General features: G+C 41.0%; 1 long non-coding RNA gene across 1 annotated transcript; it reads left to right on the forward strand.

The window, feature by feature from the left end:
* The first annotated feature begins 352 nt into the window (after window positions 1-352).
* LOC110017224 (uncharacterized) lies at window positions 353-4,501 on the forward strand. Its single transcript, XR_013651605.1, has 2 exons — window positions 353-516; window positions 1,965-4,501. It is a non-coding gene; the product is annotated as an uncharacterized LOC110017224 (long non-coding RNA).
* Window positions 4,502-21,405: the final 16,904 nt, after the last annotated feature.

A 21,405-nucleotide genomic window follows, 5' to 3' on the forward strand; every position in this document is an offset into this window, starting at 1 on the left:
TACAAGCCAGGCGCTTAGCTGTCCATCAACTGCCAGGAAAATGCCTCGGATCCTTTTGCCCCATCGGACTCGCGCGCACATCGATTCCCCAGAAACCACAGTCGCAGTAGCTGTAACCGCTTCTCTGCGCTTTTCTGCCAAGCTCTTAAACACACTGAAACAAACCCTCTCCACTCTTTATGACCTCTTTTACACACCGGCCTTCTCTCTTTACATCTCCACCTCATTCATCCATCCTGCGTGTCTCTCCATCATTTATCTCTCTCGAAGTCTGCTCCCGAAATATCCTTTCTGCTTGGAAACAGGCCGTGTTAAAAGGTGAGCCACTGCTGACTCCATGGGCTGTGATACAGCCAGCCTCATCTGCTGGTACAGCCTTAGATTGGCTTGTTGTGAGATATGCTTGTCAATTTAAAATACAGCTTGTTGTGGACCGCGGCTCTCTTTTTACCGTCACATGGAAGGATGCAGAGGTCAGGTGTTCCTTTGGGTTTGGATGTCTTTACTTTATTGCAGGTAAGCTAATATACCACACTTAAATTATATTTATCAAAAAGAGAATATTGCTGGAATCATGGCGGTCAAATCGGCTTCAACTCCTCAAAAATACACATTTGATTGAACACTAAGGGTGTATTCAGACTGGACACATTTTTTTGATTTGTTTAAAGTGAAGTAGAGTTCGTTTTCCCTAATAATCTGTAACAAATTTTCAGTGTGAATGATAATGCATTGGATTTATCTGCGCTTTTCCAGACGCTCAAAGCGCTTACAGTGTGTCCATTAATCATTCACTCCTCATTCATACTTGGTGATGGTAAGCTACTGTTGTAGCCACAGCTGCCCTGGGGCAGACTGATAGAGGCGTGGCTGCCAGTGCGCACCTACAGCCCCTCTGACCATCACCGGGATCATTCATGCCTATTCACAGGTAGGCAGTAGCATTAACGGACTTGCCCAAGGGCCATCACTGGGTGATGTTAATTGCTTGCTTTATTCCCCGCGAGAATCGATCCCTCGATTCCTGCGTGTCACCAACCAACCAAGCTACCCAGCCGGGTACACCCGAATACACCCAAGTGGACCCTGGGTGTATTCAGTTTAAGGCCCTGGTCTCGGACCCATCTTTCGAGATAGTCTCGGTTCGTTTCCAATCTGACAAAAATTCAGTTTGCCTTGAATTTCCTCAGTCTGAATAGGCTCAATGCTTGGAGCGCAGCAACTGGACCAAAATGGCAACTCTAGCCGGGCATTGTGGGATGTAAGCAGAAAAGAAGAACAACAAGTACACAACAAGTCATTGAAATTTGGTCAGATGAATGCAGGCTAATTAAAACAACTTTTAAAATTACAAACATTGATTCTCACACATTTTTCCAGATAGTCTTTATGTCATAAACACTTATCAGCTTACCATCATGGCCAACGTCTTCTCAGCATACCTCACAGCATGCCTCTACCGAACCAAAGTAGCAAGTATAAAGTGTTGTAGCTGACGCTGATACAGGCATTCAAAACTGTTCCGCGTAATTTAAAGTTCTCTCGTTGCTTTACCCCACTCTCGTAATACCTAACCAGTGACTGAAAAGATCATTAGTCACGTGGTTTTGTTTTGTTTGCTGTCCGGTAGTCAGCAGTCTGAATACAGACCCCATTTCAAGGTTTAGGACTCGATCCGGACCAAATTAAGCATATCCATACCAACAGACTTTTCCAGTCTGAATACGCCCTAAGTCTCACAGTGTTGCTTGCTTGTCTCCCAACTTAGCTATGTTCACCGATTGGGATTTGCGCAGCAGGGGAGTCCAATTTAGATGTTAATTTAATGTACGGACGCATTGAAAGATACTGTGGCGCCCTTCTCCCGAACATTATGATCCATTTCTTATTTTGTATGGAGACAACATTAAAAAGGTCCTCTAATTTCATTCTTATTTTTTTCCCTCCTTTGGCTAATGTGATAGAGATGGAGGGACGGAGGTACCGCTAAAAGCAGCCGTCATTCAGACGCAGGTACTTCAGTAGATGGTGAACCTCACCGTACCGGGAGAGTCTCTGACCAGACAAGGTTGACATGGTTACAGACGCCTTTGTAGAGCTCTTCAAAAATAAATAAACCAGATCTCTTAACATCATCATTTTTTTATTTGATCACTTTGTGAGTCATTCAGCTGTGGTAGGTTTTAGCTTGACACAAAGCAACAATAAAAAAAAAAATGTTTTGAGTTTCTCTGTACTACTGAAGAAGATCAAAATGGAAATTGATGTTTATTATAAATGAGTGAAATGTTTCCTTCTTTGCTTCTCCAGATGGAACTGCAAATGGAAATCACAGAAAAAGAACAAGCAACTCAAGGAAAACATCTTATTTGAGTTCTACAGAATGTAAGACGAAATTAAAGTCGCAAGCAGCATTGTATGGCCTGCAGCTGCTGCCCACCCTCACCCAAACCGCGCCCCCAGACCCGCCCCCACAGGCCAAGTTGCTGCCACACCCCTGCCTGTGCTACCCTGTTAACAGATGCACAAATTCATGACAAAAAAGTAAAAATGGCGGCTTTTCAATTGGCTTTATCTTCATAGGGACCATTTTATTTTTTGTTTACCTGGGGGTGACAAACACGTCTATGTAATTTTTTGAAGAATCGGCAAAAGTCAACTTTTGGATTTCCTTGGCAACGGAGGTTTTCAATTCACCACGCTAACATTCCTCATGTGTTCATATCGTATGTAATGTTGTTTTGTACAGCTAAAGCCAAGGCTTCGTGTATTACATTTTCACAATCTGGTACAAAATGTGCGAGCAACAGCAGAACGCCAATTTTGCTAGCTTAACATCTTAACTCCAAATAAAAATTTAAAATCTTGAAAACCAACATATTTTTCTAAGTAGCTTCCCAGTGATGCTTAAAAAATGATGCGGCAATAAATCAAAATCCCTAGGAGGAGTTACAACTTGTAGCTGCTAATACAGGTGAGTTTTTTTTTAGAATAGTCAAGATGGCGGCCTCTTTCTGAGGTCAAAGGTTAATGGAACTTCAGTTGTGGTTGGTGCATGTGTGTGAAATTTCATAAAGATTGCCCAAACAAAAGTTTTCTTTATCCATTTTGTGGGAAAAACACCAAATTTGACACTGGGCCACTAAATGGCCATCAAGCCATAGGTCCTGTGTCCATCCTATAATATTTTCAAAACCTCCTTTGGATATCTCTGACACACGTGTTTTGGTTTTGTTCATTGATTTTGACATATTTCTTTTTAAGCACCGTTAGATGTTTTGGCCCTGTTCACTATTTTGACGGTTTCACCCGCTGTGATGTCATCACAACTTTTTTTTGGGAGGGGTCATTCACTATGTCCAAAATTCATTTTCACCAGGCACAGGTGTGTGCAAATGTCTTTTTTCTTTTCTTTTTTTTTGAGTATTTGACCATGTGGCGAGAAAGATATTTTCACTCAAAAAGTAAAAACATGTAACTAAAGTTTTCCAAGTACTAAGTAGTAATTTTGAGATTGTCATAATTCAATTCAATCAAATACCAGTTGTGACAATGTTGTGGTTCAAGGTTTTTAGTGGCTAAAGGCACTTTAGCTGTTGTCTGTGTTCACAGGTAAGTTCTAGAAGAAGCGTCTCCTCCTTTTACCTGAGCTGACTATAAGATCCTCAAAGATTTGTAACAGCTCAGAGTCGTATTAAATAAAGAAAATAATCTATTTATAATCTACAAAGTTGAACTTGAATATTTTCCACTAAAATCCGTTTTATTTTTGTTTGTTTTTTGTGTTTGTCTTGGTTGTGTTTTCCCTCCTATCACAGTCTCACCTGGTTTCATTTGCTGATTCTTCACAGCTGTCCTCAGTTTGGTCCATCATCCTCGGTGTATTTAAGAGTCTAGGTTTTCAGTTTAGCTTGGCCGGGTTGTCTGTCATCAGTTTTGGTCCTCCCTTGTCTTTAAGTTTATTGAAGTTTTGAATGCTGGTCTCCTCCTCCATTTTTTTTTTGGTTCCTACCCCAATGGTTCTTGACATTTACTGGCTAACATAAATTTGAGCTGAATTCATTTCTTGACAGCTTATCTGTAAAAAGCCAATTAAAATAATCCAGCCTCTGGTTTAAAGTGTTCTAACAAAGAAGGGTGTGGAATAACACAATCAACATTAAACTATGTGAGGATCAAATATTCTAATATTTAGCGAATTTATTTCATCAGCTCACTGAGGAAGCTTTTCAGACAGTGAACAGATTTACAGACATTTCTGTACACGCCACATTTTTGCTCCACTTTGTTTTCTGAACACTTAAAATAGCAATCGCTAAACAGAAAGTGATGCAGGACACTCTCTGACGAGACATGCATCAATCCAGAGATGTGTTAACTCATCTTAAAGCTGATAAATGTGAATTTTCACCTATAAGGGAAAAAAAATGTTGAGTACAGCAAACCTTGGCAGACTAGTTTCTGTACGTAACTGAATAAATCAGCCCTGAAGACTCGCCAACTACCTGTCAGTTTTAATTCAAAAGTACTGCTCTCATATTAGCAACCCTTCTCTGGCATGTGCTGAAGATAAAAGCACCGACCTATTTACTTTAATGTAGTTTGGGTGACCTTTTTAATGCTGACATATTAACCAGATTTTCAGCGGCGTTGGAGCCAAAGTTCAGCAAGAAAACAAAAAAGAAAGCGGTTAAAAACCTGATGTATCTGTGTGCATGAGGCAGTGTGCGCCTGGGGAGAAAACACTGCAGAGAACCTTTGACAAATAAAAGGTGGGAGACAAAGGAGGAAAGCTAAAAGGAGGAAAAGCATCACAGATGGAGGGAGAAACATCAATACTGTGTGCATTTAGAGGAAGTGAGGGAAAAAGATGGAGCCATGGGAGAGCGGTATGGAGCTCCACGGAGAGACGAGGAGGCTTGAAAATCAAGAGAGGAAGTCTGAATGAGATTATCTGAAAGCAGCTGAAGTCAATGAGGGAAGCATTTCGAAAAAATAGACAAAGAAAGAAAGCTTCTAAGAATCAAGGTGGAGGGAAAGCAGAGCCTCCGCCATGCTGCAAACTCCGCTCCACCACGGCTTTTACTGCTGCTCTTAATTAAAACATTTATTGACATCGTCCTCCTTTCATGTAAAAGTGAACCATCCAAGGTAGGACTTTGAAAGACTGTCAAAAATATGTTTACAAAGAGAGCAAAAGCTCCTTCCTGCAGCTCTTCTAATGTACACCTAGCAAAGACAAGTAAAAAATGATTCTGAGAGGATGATGAATAGAAACATGAATGTAAGAAAGCATGAATGAACATCAATGCACAAGTCCATCTTTTTACTTTTTATTTCCTCTTTGCGGGTTTTTGGCAACGGTGAACAATATTTACAGTGAATTATCCTTTTCTCTCACAAAAACATAGACTTTTATTGCTAATAAATCCTAAAAACACATGAAAAAGATGTTTATTTTTACATAAAGAAGATAAACAAATTGAGTATACTGAGCCTGTAAACCTCACTTACAGTAAGTATTGACATGACTCCTATTCAAATATCCGACATAATGTAAGTAAAACACAAGTATTCTCCAATTTGAGCTCAAAATTGCCAGAAGCACAATGTTTTTGTCTCGAAGAAAAGTTTCAATTAAACTCACAACAGAAAGAAATCGTAAAGGTAAAAAAAACGTCAATCTTAAAAGGCCTACTTCAAACAAATTGTGTTTTGAACATGGCATTTTCTGATGACTGAGGACATGTATAAAGAAAATTAAGCTTAAATTGCATTACTGACTTACTGATTCAAATCATTGTGTATCAGAAGAGGTTGAAAAAATGCTGCATTAAAAAAATTGCGTGATGTAAAAGCAACAATTGGCAAGCTCCTTTATTCTGATGAATCCACTTACAACTAAATCCACGTACATCTTTGTTTTCCTCGCATGACCTGGTATCTTGCTATCTAGACGACCACTTTTAGTAAAACGCTGAAACGCAGAGCAAATGCTCGCATTTAAGTGTTTGGGTCTGGTGGCGGGCTCTACGAACAAAACAGGGGTTCATTGATCGGACGCAGGCAGTTCAACCGGTTCAACCTCTTGGCTGCTAAATTCAGACAACTCTGAACTGTAACCAATCAGAGATTAAGATTTGGTAGTGATGAGTGGATAGTGGCCTTTTTACGGTAAAACACGGATGTGCCAACCGTTGTAAACATGGTCACGAAGAAGAAAAAAAAATATTGCGCTCTCTTTTAAGGTGCCAAATCTTTCGTATAGCTGAACAGAGCTGTGAAAGAAAAAAAGCCTGTGGAGCAAGATTTGGGCCGCTTCAACATTCACATCAAGCCTCCTTCCACTGTAGGTGGCGGACCTGAGCTAGTAAACAGTAAAAAAAAAATCGATAGAAGAAGAATCCCTCTCCCTGATGTACACCCTTTCCGCTGGATGAACATCACCGACTGGATGCGCGTCCATGAAACCGCCACATGCGGCCGGTGTGAAGGTGCCTTAATGAACTCATGCCGCTCTGCAAAAACTATGTCCCAGAAAACAACAAGTTTTTTTTTTTGTTTTGGCTAAAAACGACTTGATCATAATTAAAAGACCAATGGGAACGCTTTGAAAATAGATCAAAAGATGATCGGAGTGGGACTTTAAATCCTGAACTAACTGGCAGATGGTTTAAAATTAGCATTTCAAGCTACAATACTTTGATTTTTTTACCCACTCAGATTCAGATCAGGTGTAAACGCAACCACAGAACATCCCGAAAAGTTCATGAAAAGTGAGTTTATTTAAGATTATTCATATATAAAATGAATTAGGAGTGGTTCCAGACTTGATCCCTGAGGAATGCCCTCGGTTATCCTGAGGTAGATTAGACTAATACATCCTGTCAGTACACATTAACATCTGATGGATGATTTTGAATCAGACTTAAAGTCTGTTCAAACACTCCCAAACTGATAAGTCTGTGCTCCCTTTCTGCGTGATCAACTAGGTCAGAAGTCTTTTAAAAATCAATGAAAAGGGCTGCGCTGTGTTGCGTTCCGCCTTTAGATTCAATTAAATCATTTATTGAGTTTGAAGCAGCTGTTGTTGTAAAGCCGGTTTGGCCGCCCGATAAGAGGTTATTTGTAGATAATCTTTCAATTGTCCACTCATGAGGGATTTGAAAGCCTCAACAAGGACAGACATCTTGGAGATAGACCTGCAGATGTTTAAGCCTGCAGGGTTACAGGTAAGGAAAAAGAGACACGTCCACTCATGAGGAATTAATCATGTGCCTTGATTTTAAAAAGATGTCCTTGTGCTGTTACCATGAAACTAAAGGCGGCTCTGGATTTTAAATGTGCAGGTCTGAATTACCTGTTTTATTATCTACAGTGTGAGGGTTTGTTTAGCTCAAAATTCTCTTTTTTTATCAAACACCTAAGAGCAGACGACGCTTTCAGAAAAATCATATCGTTGACATATTTCTAACTAATTTAGTTGTTCCTATTTGTTCTCATTAAAAGATTTCTAAACAGAAATGTAGAAATGTAAATAACTTTACTTTGACAGAAATCAATTTCCGCCTAAAAAAAAAATCCCCAAGACCTTAAAGTACCTTTTTAAACTTAAGGGTTTGTTGTCTCAAGGCCGTGTCATGCAGCCACTATATACGTTTTGGACATTTGCCATGTATGAAATTTCGCGATGCATGCACGATATACATATTTCATTAGTGTATATCGTGTTTGTCATCCGTCTATGTGCCCAAACGTCTGTGGCGAGTTTCGGCTGACGGGTCTTTAAGTGAATTTGGTTTTGAACTGTTCAAAATTTACGGTCGGTTGAGATTACGCAGTTTATGCGTATTTAATGTGGTTTTACACAATTGTCTTAATCTTACGCAATTGTGCGGGGTTTTTACGAGATGCAGAGACAAATGTGTGGCTTTGCATATGTTCCACGTCCGAGTTTTCGCTGCATACCTATGTATAACTTTCATTGCACATATCACTTCTAAAATTACATAAGTGGTCCACGAATCACTAATGAATTGCACGGATTAAATGGATTAAATTACCTTAGTGTGTTGGTTCACTCTAACCAACTCTTGTGCATTTCTTTTCAAATTCGAACGATTTTCTAGTGACAAAAAAAACATGGAGGCTTGGTCCCAACTGCCCCTATGGGTGGTGGATATGGGCTGTCTTAGTTACACCAGTGGGAAACCGGGGTTTGATCCTTCTTTCAGTGTGGGTCCTTGGGCAGGACCCTTGACGCTACTGCCTAACTACGTAGCTACAAGGGGACCCAAGAGTCCGGGTCTCCCTGTGCTGGTCCCCAGCCCGGATAAAATACAGGGTTGTGTCAAGAAGGGCATCCAGGGTAAAAAAATCTCTGCCAAACCAAAAGGGTGAATCAGTGGAAGCGGATTCACTGTGAAGACTCCTGGAGGGATGCACTGAAAGGTGCGCAACCATTTTAGTTGCATCGGTAACGTTGGGTTGGAGGTATGAGGGGTTTTAAGCTAGCAGGAGAGCATGTAAACACAGCTCTCAGCATTTGTGAAGGGGGCGGGGGAATTTCGAATGAACTCCTGCTGCTCTGCAGAAACTATGGCCTAGAAAAAGACTGTTTTTAAATTAAGGCTAAAAACAGCACAATCATAAATAAAAGTAATCTGGGAACACTTTGAAAATAGATCAAAAGACAATCGGAGTGTGACTTTATTGGAAAGATGTATTGTGAAAGCCTAAATTTGGTTTTACCCTTCAAAAAAAAGAACTAAGACATGTATTTAACTGAATTTCTGTGACTGAGTTTGTTCCCCAGTTAAAATATGCTTGTGGTTGTGTGTCTGTGTGTATTGCTGTGTGTGTTTTGAAGGTTTGGTGAGGTCACATCAACAGATAGTCAGGAATATAATTGCACCTCATTAGTCGTGCAGATTGGCGCCTTACACTCCCCCTCCATTTCTCTGCTTTGGACAACCCCATAGGACGGCTGCCACTCAATAGAAAGCCATTATCCAATCACAGCGTGACATTTGTCACTAAGGGAAAAATAATGATAATCGTAATCCTCAGGATCTCCCTGATAACTCATTTATTTCATTTAAAAGCCAAATTACAGTGCTTAAATGCAGCGGAGGCCACTGTGGCACTCAAAGATGAGCGTCAGAGAGGGCTGAGCGACGTGTCGCGTCTTCATTAACTGTGAGAGGAAACCAAAGTCTTTGCACGCAATTAATGCAACATCACAGTGCCGGCGCTTATCACTCACCCCATACTAATACGTACACACTCAGCCGCAGTCACACTGAGCCGCATAGACACAACAAGGCACTGCTCATTACTCCGGTGCAGGTCTGGTCTCCATGGTCTGGGTGATGTGATGGGGGCTGTGGGAGCAAGTTGTCGAATGCAGACGCACACAGACAGACACACACAGACTCATAACCTGCTATGGGAGATCAGGATGGGGGAAGCCTCTGATTTACCGCGTTTTATCTCGGGCTAGAAGCGCACACACAGTCTGTTTGACTCTTGCACACATACACACATGCAGTCGAGTCATATCTTGATTAGGCGGCTTAGGTGGTCCCGGGGAAATGCACTCATCTCAGGCTGTCTCTCTGCCTCCCCCTCTCTGGCATGTTGTTATCTCCAGGGTCCAAATGTTTGGAGATATCTTCACACACCTGATGACAAACAACCTCAGTTGTCTCCTCGGCCTGTCCTTCTTCTAACAGGCTCCTGCAGCCTTGACCGGACCCACCGTCTGTTTACAAAGGGTCGGACCCAACATCTATTCCAACCTAGTTTGTCAAAAGGGACAAAGAGAAAGGTGCATGGAAAGGCAGTGAGCTTCACCATTCCAAAATCCTTCTGTGGAAAATTGGATTCCTTAACAGTGTCTTTTGCATTAAATGTATTTAAGAAGTCTTTGCCGTGCTGATATGTAAAATACTTTTTAAATCATTGGCTTTTTTGGGGGGGGCAGGAAAATAATTTTTTCTCTCGTATGTGGAGCGCGGATCCTTGTTTGTTAAGGGGTTGTTACACAGGAAAATTTCCGCTCATTCAAATAAGGCTGCACAAAACTCCTAAAGATAAGCAAGTCCTCATTAAAAAGCTCATGAAAGGTCTTTTTTTTTCTTTTTCCTTTCAAGGGAGTCACAAAACTAGAAAATATAGACACCCCAACCACTCACCAAAGCTAAGTTTTGCATGTATGGGTGTATGTAAGACAAAGGAAACCGTGTGCGCTCACATGGGGTCCCTGGCAGATTCACCCGCTGTCCTCGTGAATAAATTGAGAAACTGGAAATAGGAGTTAATCATTTGTTAAGGGCAACTAAAATGTAGTGTGGAATTCAGTGATCCTTAAAGAGGAAGAGGTCACTGCATGATCAAAGGTTTGCCAATTCTCTTCACTTCTGAAGATGATCAGTCATCACAGGCGACGGCCCGCGATGTTTCCCCGTCCTGCGTCAGGATCCAACTTTCAGTTGATCTTTCTAATTTAAAAAATAAGGGGACTCAGGTTTTCATAAAGTATTTTTGGTATGAGTGATGCAAGCAGTCTGCTTGTTTTTTGTTTCTTGTTTTAAGAGATGCCAGAATTTTGTTTTTGTAACGGCTAAAACCCTGCCCACAGCGCCATACCTTGCAAAGTGAGGTTGTAAATCATTACTCATCAGCATTTCTTGGTATCTGCCATGGAACCATTTTAATGAATAAAGCCAAAAAGGCAAGCAGTATCTGTACCGATGATGTGTATCTTTAGGTAACAACCAAAAAATAAGTGCAGATTTGATGACAAAGATCTTTTTTTAAACAAAGAAAGTACTAATATGTAAATTATAAGGCACAAAACCTCAATGCATATTGAAGAAAACACATTTTTCTGTCATTGTCAATGTTTTAAACTACAAATTTTTACCAAACGCAGCCTTCTGACTGTTAAATTCACTTTAACGAAAAGTACCAAGCTCACCTGGTGGTCCTTCTTTATGAATTTTTTCCCTAAACAACATTTCAACCAAACACTAAAAGATGATTCTATGACAGCTACTCACTGTCACTTTAACAAACTTCATGTTAATCAAGCTTCTATTGGTGCTGTTTCTGTGCTTGAATGTTACTATAGAAACTCTACGGGCTTAAAATATACAGTCTACAGTCGTCATGCTATTAATAAATCTCATGAGCTAATTTATACTACATCCAAATCTATTTCAAACTATAAAAATATATATGTATATATATATATATATATATTATAGTTTCAACAATTTTACTTTTTAAATAAAAAAGGATGTAAAAATTTGTATTTTAGTGTATGTTGCATAAAAAAGAAGCAAAATTTGTCTAAAAACACAAAGAATAATAAAACAGGAAAAAGAACCCACACACTAAAAACTCCATAGCTAAAAATAACTCAGGTTTGGTTGTTTTTAGCCCATCTCTGATGTTATAAGGGGACTGACTTAATTCTGGGTTAGTTAAAAATCGGGGGGGAAAACCATCAGTTGGGATCAAATGAATCCACAATAACTGTAAAAATTAGTACTGCTCCAAAAAGTAACCCAACAATATATTCCTACATCAATAACCAGAGAATTGGTTTGAGTGTTTTAAGAGTGCATAAACCACACTTTACAAAAGTAGAAATTACTTTGACAGGTTTCACATCATTAAAAGTGCAGATTTATTTCCAACAGGAAGTGGGTGGAGAAAGGGCATGTGTTGTTTCCCCATAGAACAGGTTTCAGTAGGCGGTTTCACGCCAGCATAGAAGACTTTGAATGAGCAGGAAATGCAGAAAAAAATTTCATACCTCCACTGTGGAGCAGACAAAACTGCCTGGAAAAATCCTACAGTTACAACTGCTGCTAACTTGTGACAGTGTTGTCTGAAACAAGCTCCGTCAAGTAAAGAAAAAGAGAAAAGACTCGCAAACCCTGCTGGCACTCAGGCTTTTTCTTTCACAGCTCTATTTTGATGGACCAAAGACTTGGTGTCATACAATTCCAGCCAGGCACAAACCACAGTTATTAATTTCTCCATGACCAATTTTTAAATGGTTGGCACTTTTCTGTTTTCAAACGGACGCCATCCATACATCACTAACAAATCCGACTCCCTGAACGGTCAAAGTTTTGTACCTAGAGCCCGAAAACAGACTTGTCAACTTGCGTAGCCATGTGCAAATGGGAGAGCTTTGAATGCGGAAACCCAAAACGCGCATTTAAATAGACTTGTCAATGGAAGTGGCGTGAACATAGCGTTCCTCTTCTCGCAGCAAACCACATCAGGGTTCACTTGCAAGGAAACCAAGACCCTCATAAATTAAGATGAGCTTCTACTTTTGCCAAATAAAGCAACCCATTTGGGAAAAGGAAGTCAGTTGTGATTCATGTGAAAGCTCCTCAGGTTAAAATCCCTGTGGATGTTTTTTTGTTCTGCTTTGTTTTTTCTGGGAATGAACAGATATAAAACCTGCTGTGTTTTTGAGAACGCTTTTGTCTTTTTTTTTTTTTCCCTTCTGCCCCACCATAATGAACAACCTGACAGTGCTACAAGCCAGTCCCATTACTCACCTGCAAAAGGACAACCTCTATTATAAATAAAACTTGTTCAATCAATCAGGAGTTTTGCTTTGTTTACGTTGCTAATCATACCTTTCTAACATATCAAAGAGCCACGGCAGACCGCGCTTACATGGGAATGTGCGTCTTTCACCTGTTTGCTGGCACCATTCATAAGCTAAACGAGGGTGGCTATAGGCAGCTTGTCATAATTGCACAGAACATAGGAATTAAGTTGGATCTCCACCCATAATCCTCCTTGTTTTGTAGTTGCACAGGCTGCTTGGTGTGACTGTAAGTAAACCACGGAGGAGGAAAATTCTTGCCAAGGCAAGAAGAGCAGCAACGACACTAAAGATGACTAACAAGCACACAAAAAGCCCATCTCTCACTCGTGCACATTTTGCTTGGATTTGCTTGACTGGGCTCCGTTCAGCAAGTAATGACTGCGCTATGTGCTTTTTATTTTCCTTCCTGCCGTACAGTTGACTCACGCTCACGCTCCGCTGCCCGCTGCGAGTGTGTGGAAACACTCACAGAGTTCGCTCTTCTCATATGCACAATGCGAGATGATGTGGTGGTGTGATCAGTGACCGCAGCCGAAACTATTGCAGACGTGTTTCAAAAATGAGTTGAAGGAGGAGCCGTTCAATTTTTCAACTGAGTGGTCGTCGAGTGTAAAACGGAACGCAGCCATGGAGGATCAGGTTGGAGCGTTCACATACACAAAAAACAAAGATCGGATAAAAAGAGAAAAGTATCCCTCCCTGAGAATTGAGTCTTATCTATTTAGCTCACGCACACAACACGAGCAACGCAGAGACAGGTATATCATGCATTGCAGGCCCGCGCGGCGTAATTGAAAACAGGGCTGAATAATCTGAGGCAATGACAGCCCTGAAAGATCATGTGAACTCAAACATTAACACAATTAAGTGTGTGAGCACTGGAGTGTGTCGCAACATTAGACACTGTCTTAATAGTCCCCCAGCAAGAAGACAGAAGAATGTGAGTGAGAGAGAAAGAAAGAGACGGCGCGCGTGACGGCTCATATCGCCACAGCGCAATGAAGAATAACCACAGCCGGAGTACTGCATCAAAGAAACACACTTTTATTACATTATCACTATGATTACAAAAGCAGCCTCTTCCAAATCCATGAAAAGTAGGGGTGTAACAATTCATTTCAACTATAACTTGTGGTTGACGATACGATTCACTGTTGATATTGAACTATCTGATTTGCTGACCTAAATCGATCCAGGACATCTTCAACCAAAAGTTCCACCAGTGTGACTCAGAGATAAACATCTGGGTACTGAACAGTGCAGGTGAAGTTTTCCAGATTCCCTGCATTTATTGCAAGATAATTGAGGGTAAATTAAAACAACAAACAAATAAACAGGAATTTTCCATTCACATTTTAGCTTCGTCGAGTTGTTTTTCCACATCAAAATAATACAAAGGGAACATTATTAGAACATTCTACAACACTGTATGTATGTTTTCACACATTAGACTGTAATAATGGTTTGATGATTTTGTTTATTTTGTTTTTTTTTTTGCTTTATCATACTGTGTTGTCGACTGTGATGGCCATTTTTTACATTATAGCAAAATAAACCTACCATGCCTGAATCCAAATGATACTCTCCAATATCTAAATAATAGATTAATCTTATTTTGGCACGATTTTATAATGTTATTGCTGACTCAATTAAAGACCCAGTGTTATTGGTGTTTTTGGTGTTTTTAACAGTTTTTTTGTAAAATTGTTCTCCAAAACTGAGGATGCGTTTAAAAAATATGTTTCTCTTTTGGCTTTTCCCATCAGAGGTTGCCACAGCGAATGAGTCGCATGGTAAACTTGGCAATGTTTTACGCTGGATACCCTTCCTGACACAGCCCTCTCAAGGCAGCTGGGTTTGGGACTGGCACAGGGGCGGGGAGGGGAACAGGGAGCAGCCCGGATTCTAACCTGGGTTTCACGGACGGAAGGTGCCGCAAACCAGCACGAGCTAAACCGGCTCCCCATGCCTTTAAAAAATATAAAACTTCAAATTGCGTTTCTGAGTAGGTTTTTATTCACGTTGTGGTGAACAGGAGGAAAATGAAAAAAATGCTGTTGGGAAAAGGGTCGAAAAGTATACGCTGTAAGTTAGCCAGACATTTCTTGCCCTGCTCCATTCTGATACATCGCTCAGACACTCTGATCCATGTATATCTTTAATTTCTTCGTCCAAACTATACGGCTGGATAGCTTGGACATTGCTTGCTATTCTTGTAAACAAAGGAATGATGGGAAGTGAGTAGAGGCTTACATCCGCGCAAACAGTACTGCCACAACTCGGAGCCAAACTTCTGATGAACAGCTGTTTTTCTTTTTCTATTTTGGCTAAAAAATGGCTAATTATAATTAAAGGAAAACTGGGAAAACAATAGAACAAAATATAATTAGCATGGGACTTTTAACAACTTGCCAACTTGGCGGATTGATCTGCTTGGGATCGTAAGAATATAAATCGATTAATCGATTATCCGTTACACCCCTAGTGAAAGGGATTTGTGCAGTGATAAAAATTGCCTTATTCTTCATAGGAGCGATGCGCCTGTTAAGGACAGACACTTTATCAGACAGGGAGCAAATGATTCAATTGTCTCGTTGCGATTCCACGCCTTAGCAACAGCCGCTGGGTCGACGTGGAGACGGCCCAGTTCTGATTTATCTAGCGGGCTGCACTCAGGTGCTGTTTTGTTAACAGGATTGCAGCCATTTATAACTGTGTTTCATTACTGTACTAAGAGCCGATAAGATGATCACTCACGCACGCACACGCACGCACACGGAGGCGCTAATTCAATCCGCTGACAGGGAAACACGACAAACAACATCCATTATGGCCTCGGAGCTAATTGGTTATGTGGGGAGGGGGGAGTGGGAAAGCAGGAGGAAGCAGGACTTGGTGGAGATGTCTCACTAGAAGGTGAGCCTCTGCCGCTGAATATTTCCCCCTGTTTTTCAATTCCTGTTGTTTGCAATCACTCATCACGTCCATCTTCCCCATTCAGGCTTTAAAATAAAAAACAGGACTCCTTCAGAGCTCAATATTCGTCCCTTCTCCAGTCCTTCCTTTTATACTTTACCTTCTTGCTGCGGTTGAAATGAAAATACCTGCCAATAAAGCTTCCATCTGACCAGCAGCGAGCCCAAAACAAAAATGGCATCCTGGCCCCAGGTGGCATCAAAACCACTGGTGACATTTAATAATTCCCCTTCCCCAGCTAACCTCCACCTCCCTCCTCCTCTCCTGGATCACCTGACTCACTATTACTATTAAAGATAAATCATCTCCTGTACAGAGAAGAAACCGGGAGGGAGAGACGAGGTAGTGATGAATTACTTTCATTCATGCAAAGACCAGATCTTTTAGGACTCCTGGCTTCGGCTCTGTTTATTTACTTCCTCCATCACGCCACATCAGCAATGGACTGATTGTGGATGAATGGCTGGAGAGGCAGACAGATCGTCAGACAGACGGAGTTGCAGGGAGAAATAAATAATGTCAGCGGAGGTGGTGGAGAAGAGAAGAAAAAAAGGCAGGAAAATTATAATAAGAAGAGAAGGGGGGGGGAGGCTTAAGGGTCTGGGAGAGTGAGATGGATAAACAGAAAGAGAAGCAGGGAGAGATGGATGAGCAGATTTGGAGGGTTGGAGATTGGCGAGATAAAAGCGTGGAGAGAAAAAAGGGGTTGAGGAGGAACAGCTACAGCGTTTACATGCACTAATATGCTGCTGAACATGCCTGCTTACTTCTGTCATTAGCTGCAGCGCACACACCAGAGGGGAGCTCATGCTGGTATGAACACACAAACAGAGAGGGGTGATGACAAGTATGTAAAACACAAGTAAGGGCTGTAGCAGTCAGCATGTTGGCAGATCTTAATCCTGTTTAAAGGTGTGCGAGTGCTTTTGTTTCAATGTATCTACAGGGTCTAAACATAAAGGGGCAGCTGGAGCTGCTGGATCTAATCCCAATAGATAGTCAGTGTCCTTGAGCATGTCTTCTTTTACTTTAAAGTCATTTTTTTATTGTGTCAGCTTTGCAGGGATCCAAAATGAATCTCGTCCTAGATAACACAGGACTTTTTTTTCTCTTTTTTTAATGTTTTTATTGACATTCGCAATCATTTTCTTGTTTTTTACTTTGGTTGTGTGAACACTGGAAAGAAAAGAGGAGCTTATTCTGTGGCCAGTGCTGTTTCCGTAAGCAGCATTTTCACTGGCAGAGAAGTTTGTTGGTTGTTTTTTTTCTGTACGATCCATTAAGGAACCGAGTAAGATGGAAAAAAAAAAGACAAAAAGTTAAATTAGCAATTTGCTTAAAGTTAATCCTTTAAGCAAATTAAATTTGCTGGTAGAAAATAGCTCCAATATTACGTGCCATTTTTGTTGCACTGGTAACGTTTGGTTGGGGGGTGTGAGGGGCTGTAAGCTAGAGGTAGCACGTGTAAACAGAGAACTCTCGGTAATGGGGAGGGGAAGGGGGGGTCGAGATTCTGGAACTTAAAAAAAAAAAAAGTTACCCATAAAAATCATCATTTTTTCACCATCGTCTCCTGTTGGTTCAAGTCTGCAAATTTCACAAGTAAAGATTTCACCAGAGCAACTGTTATCTACAATGTGAAAACAGTTTAAAACCTATAAAGCTACACTCATGCTGCTAATATGTCTGCGTGCCCAGGCGAAAGGTTCATCACGAGCCGCAGCACGAATCTCATGCCTGCTGCCAAGGTAGGTGAGCTTTATATCCGTCGACAACCAGAGAGGTCCAAAGCGTGTTGAAATAAATCTCTTTGTAGCTTTAAACCCCCCCCCCCACAGTAGTAACTTTTAAGATAAAAACAACCCTTTTTTGAAAATCTTGATTCTAATTCAAATCAAAAGCTGTATTTTTTATGAGTATATTGTTTCTGTGAATACCAAAAAAGAAGGAATAAAACAAATGGGTAAGAATGAGTTTTAAACACAACTTCTCAGAGATAAAAGCCTGTTTAATTAGAGAACAATTCTGGTTTAAAAAAAAAAAAGAGGAACCGTTTTTATTAAGCAAAGAAGCAGAAAAAAAATAAAACACAAACCTGCTGGCTTTAGGAATGTGTTCTGCTTTCTTTCACATCAGCCTCGGCTCTTCTTTCAATGCCAAACATGGTCTGATTATAGACACTTTTAAAGAAGCAAACGCTGGGTAACAGTAAAAAAAAGATTTTGGAGCTGCTGTTAGTTCAGGCTCAGCATTGTTCAAAAGTGGTGGAAAATGTCTGAAATCCCAATTCAGTTTGTATAACCGCATCCGGACAGATGTCTTCATCTCTTAAAGTGAGAAAGTCACACATTATTGGCCTCCTGTTGTTTAGCTGTTATAAAGCCATATAAAAGAATCACTGGGCCCAGAAGACTCTGATGACACCTATAAAGAAACACGAAGGCAGCTCATTAGATCACATTGCTCCTGTCCATTGCTCAGGGCTCTGGGTTTTGTGCTTCTTTCACCAACCGCATCTTTTATGTTTTGGCCTCGGCAAATGCAGTTTGTGAATAGCAGGCTTCAAAACCAGCTTTGTGACACTTCCACGGCGTAGTGTCTGTTCAAAGTGTGCCACTAAGAGGTTAGGAGGTTGATTAAAATCACTGCTGAGTTGTGACGCTGTACTTTCATCTGAGTTTGTAGTTTGCCCAGGTTTTTTTGTGCGTCTCTCTGGCGAAGCGTTGACTTGAAACCACTTTTGGCTCTTTCATCCCCCCATCGACATCCATCAGACACAAAAGGGAGGACCCATCAGTGCAACTCCAGGAACCAAAAAGTGGAAGTGAAAGGGCTGTGCTGCCCCTCCAGCCAGGCTGGAGCTCATGGAGAAATGGGAAAATTCACAAAGCAGATGGTGCAAGCCGAGGCAAAATGTTCAAAAAGCAAGTACAAACTAGACAGAAACAGAGTGTCAAAAGGTAAAGAAATGGCAGACATGAACAGATAAAGTAGTTGAAAGACTGTCAACATGAAGCTAAAGCTCTGGAGTAAAAGAATAAAAAAACTGTTGTGTTGAAGGCAAATTTGGATGAATCTCCATCCATCTTCTTCCGCTTATCTATACTGCCACAAGCCAGCCAGGCCTGGAAGGAATCTTTCTTCAGCTTGATGGCACCCCTTACTTCCGGTGTCCACCACCGAGTTCGGGGGTTGCCGCCGCGACAGGCACCAGAGAGCTTGTGACCACAGCTCCGAAGAGCAGCAGAAACCGTAGAGGTGGAAAACACGGTTCACTCTGACTCAATGTCTCCAACCTCCCTCTGTACTTGTTTGAAGCTCTCCCGGAAATGGGAGGAAACCCTTCCATGACGCTTAGCCAGACCTTCCCAGCAGACGCCTCACAGTACACTTGGGTTTCCCAAGATTTTTTCCGATCCAACTTACCACCAGGTTGTGATCGGCGGACAGCTCTGCCGAGTCGATCATCCATCTCTTCGTTATGGACAAGCTGTGATGAGCACAGATGTCCACAACAACAAGACAGCGCTCCGGTTCAGATCAGGGAGGCCATAGTTTCATTTTACTTTTTAAAAAAACTGGGTCTTAAATCGATTGGGTGTACCTCACCATTTTTGTAAAAGTTTGCCATCACAGTTTGTTTATATGGTGACAGTGTTAGCCTAAAAAGAAAATTCCTTCATATTTACCCAAAACAAATCCATCTGCTCATCGGTTCAGGAAGGAAGAGGACAACCAAATCTTCCCTCTAAATCTGTGTTTTAGCATCAATTTAATTTTTACCCATAATTCCACCTTATGATCACTTAACATTAGGGATGTAGAGCAATGTTTGTAAAGGTCAAGGACAGATTTAGACAGATTTTCTGAGTCTGAATTACTGAGCACAGGCGCCAAAAAACAAATATTCAACTGCAATCCAACAAGTTAGATATTAAATTAGTGTAATCCTTTAAAGACCCACTCTGATTAAGTTTTTGGTGTTTTTAACATGTCCTTGTGACATTTTTCTGATGATGGAGGAAAAGGAAGTAATCTTAAAGTTGCATTTCTGACTATTTGTCTATTCAAATGGTTGTGAATGCCTTTTGAAAAAGCTTATAATTGTGATGTAGAAATTACAATCGGCAAGCCACAAGCTCCCTGATTCATTCATGGTAGAAAACCGGATCCACGTACTTCTTTGTTTTCAGCCACAGTCATACCAGGCATGGTGAACAAGAAAGGAAGATTTGTGATGGGAAGTGGGGACGGGGTTGCTCCCACCCACAATTCAGAGATGAATTTCTAGTGAACTCCTGCCACTCTGCAGAAACTATGTCTTTGAACACGACAGATTTTTGGATTTTAGCTCTAAACGACATCATCATAATTTAAAAAAAAAAAAAAAAAAAAACTCTGGGAACACTTTGAAAATAGATCAAAACATCAAACCCATGATAACAGACTGGGTTTATACGACAGATGTGTACAGCAACCTGTCCCACAGCTGAGCAGTGTGCAAAAACATTTCCCTACAAAAGAAGACAGAAAAAGAAGATCAGTTGCAGGATGATATGGTTGCATTCTTTCTATTCTTCTTTTGCTTTCCCTCCACCTCTCCCTCTCAGATTATATGTTGATTGATGCAGCACACTCAGCAATATCTCAAGGTATGATAGAGGTACAAAAAAAAATACCTTTCACTGCAAAACAAACAGGCTTGGAGCAGCTTAGGCACGTGTTGACAAATGGGAAAGGAGCTTTAAGTATAGTTTGAAATGGCAACATGAATCCCCTGAAGAATAAAATGGGGCGGGGGGGGGGGTGTCTGACTATATGGTAGGACCGTAACCATGAAGCTGCACGGGTCTCACATCAACACACATGCACACACTTGGTAGCAATCCTTCGAGAAGCCGGGGGCTTGGAGGAAATAATGGTTAGCAACCTGAAAAATGCCCTCATCACAAAAGGCCTCGGACAATAATAAATGATACAGTTGGGCCAAACACATTAATCCACGTTGGTACCCCCAGATGGTGTTTGTGTGTGACCCAGTGTGTGTTTGCATATTTGTCTTGTTTTTGAGTCCACATGCGGGTCCATGTTTGCATGTTTCTGAAAACAAGGGGAAACGGCAGCACATGACAGAGAACTGCAAAAGTACAGCGCCTTCACTTATGTGGGTAAAAATGTTCAACAAGAAAAATCCCGTTAGGCTTTTATTTGCAAAGTTCACCAGCATGATCTTCAGAGAACCTTACAAAAAAAAGGACAGCGCCCTAACTAAAACAACCTTTGATGTGTTCACTTGATGAGGCAGAGCTGAATGTTGTAAATTGTTGTGGTAACATTCAGAGATTCTTAGAAATGTTCCGAACCAGAACACCAACATTTCCTGGAATTGTTTTTGCATTTAGGACATCCCACGCTGTTTACGTATGCCAAAATGTATCTAAAAAATGATCCATATGAAAAAGAAAGTAAATGGTCAAATACTTGTATAGCACTTCTACCTTCCTCGAAGGGGCCAAGGCGCTTTACAGTCACAGTACCATTTACACATTCACACATACATTTGCATGCTGATGGCAGCTCTGCTACCGAAAGCTGGCGCCAAACGTCCACCAGAGGCAAGGTAGGTCTTCCAATCAGAGGTCAACCACCCTTCCACTGCACCACGGCCGCCCCCAATTGATACTAAAATAGTAAAAAACGTAAAGAAAACAAACAAAAGAATGTATACCAATACACAGATATATAGAAATTGTTTCAGATAATTTGTCATGATTTGACCGAAAAAT

This window comes from Oryzias latipes, chromosome 19, assembly GCF_053564925.1.
Source record: "Oryzias latipes strain Hd-rR chromosome 19, Olatipes_Hd-rR_3.1".
NCBI lineage: Eukaryota > Metazoa > Chordata > Actinopteri > Beloniformes > Adrianichthyidae > Oryzias > Oryzias latipes.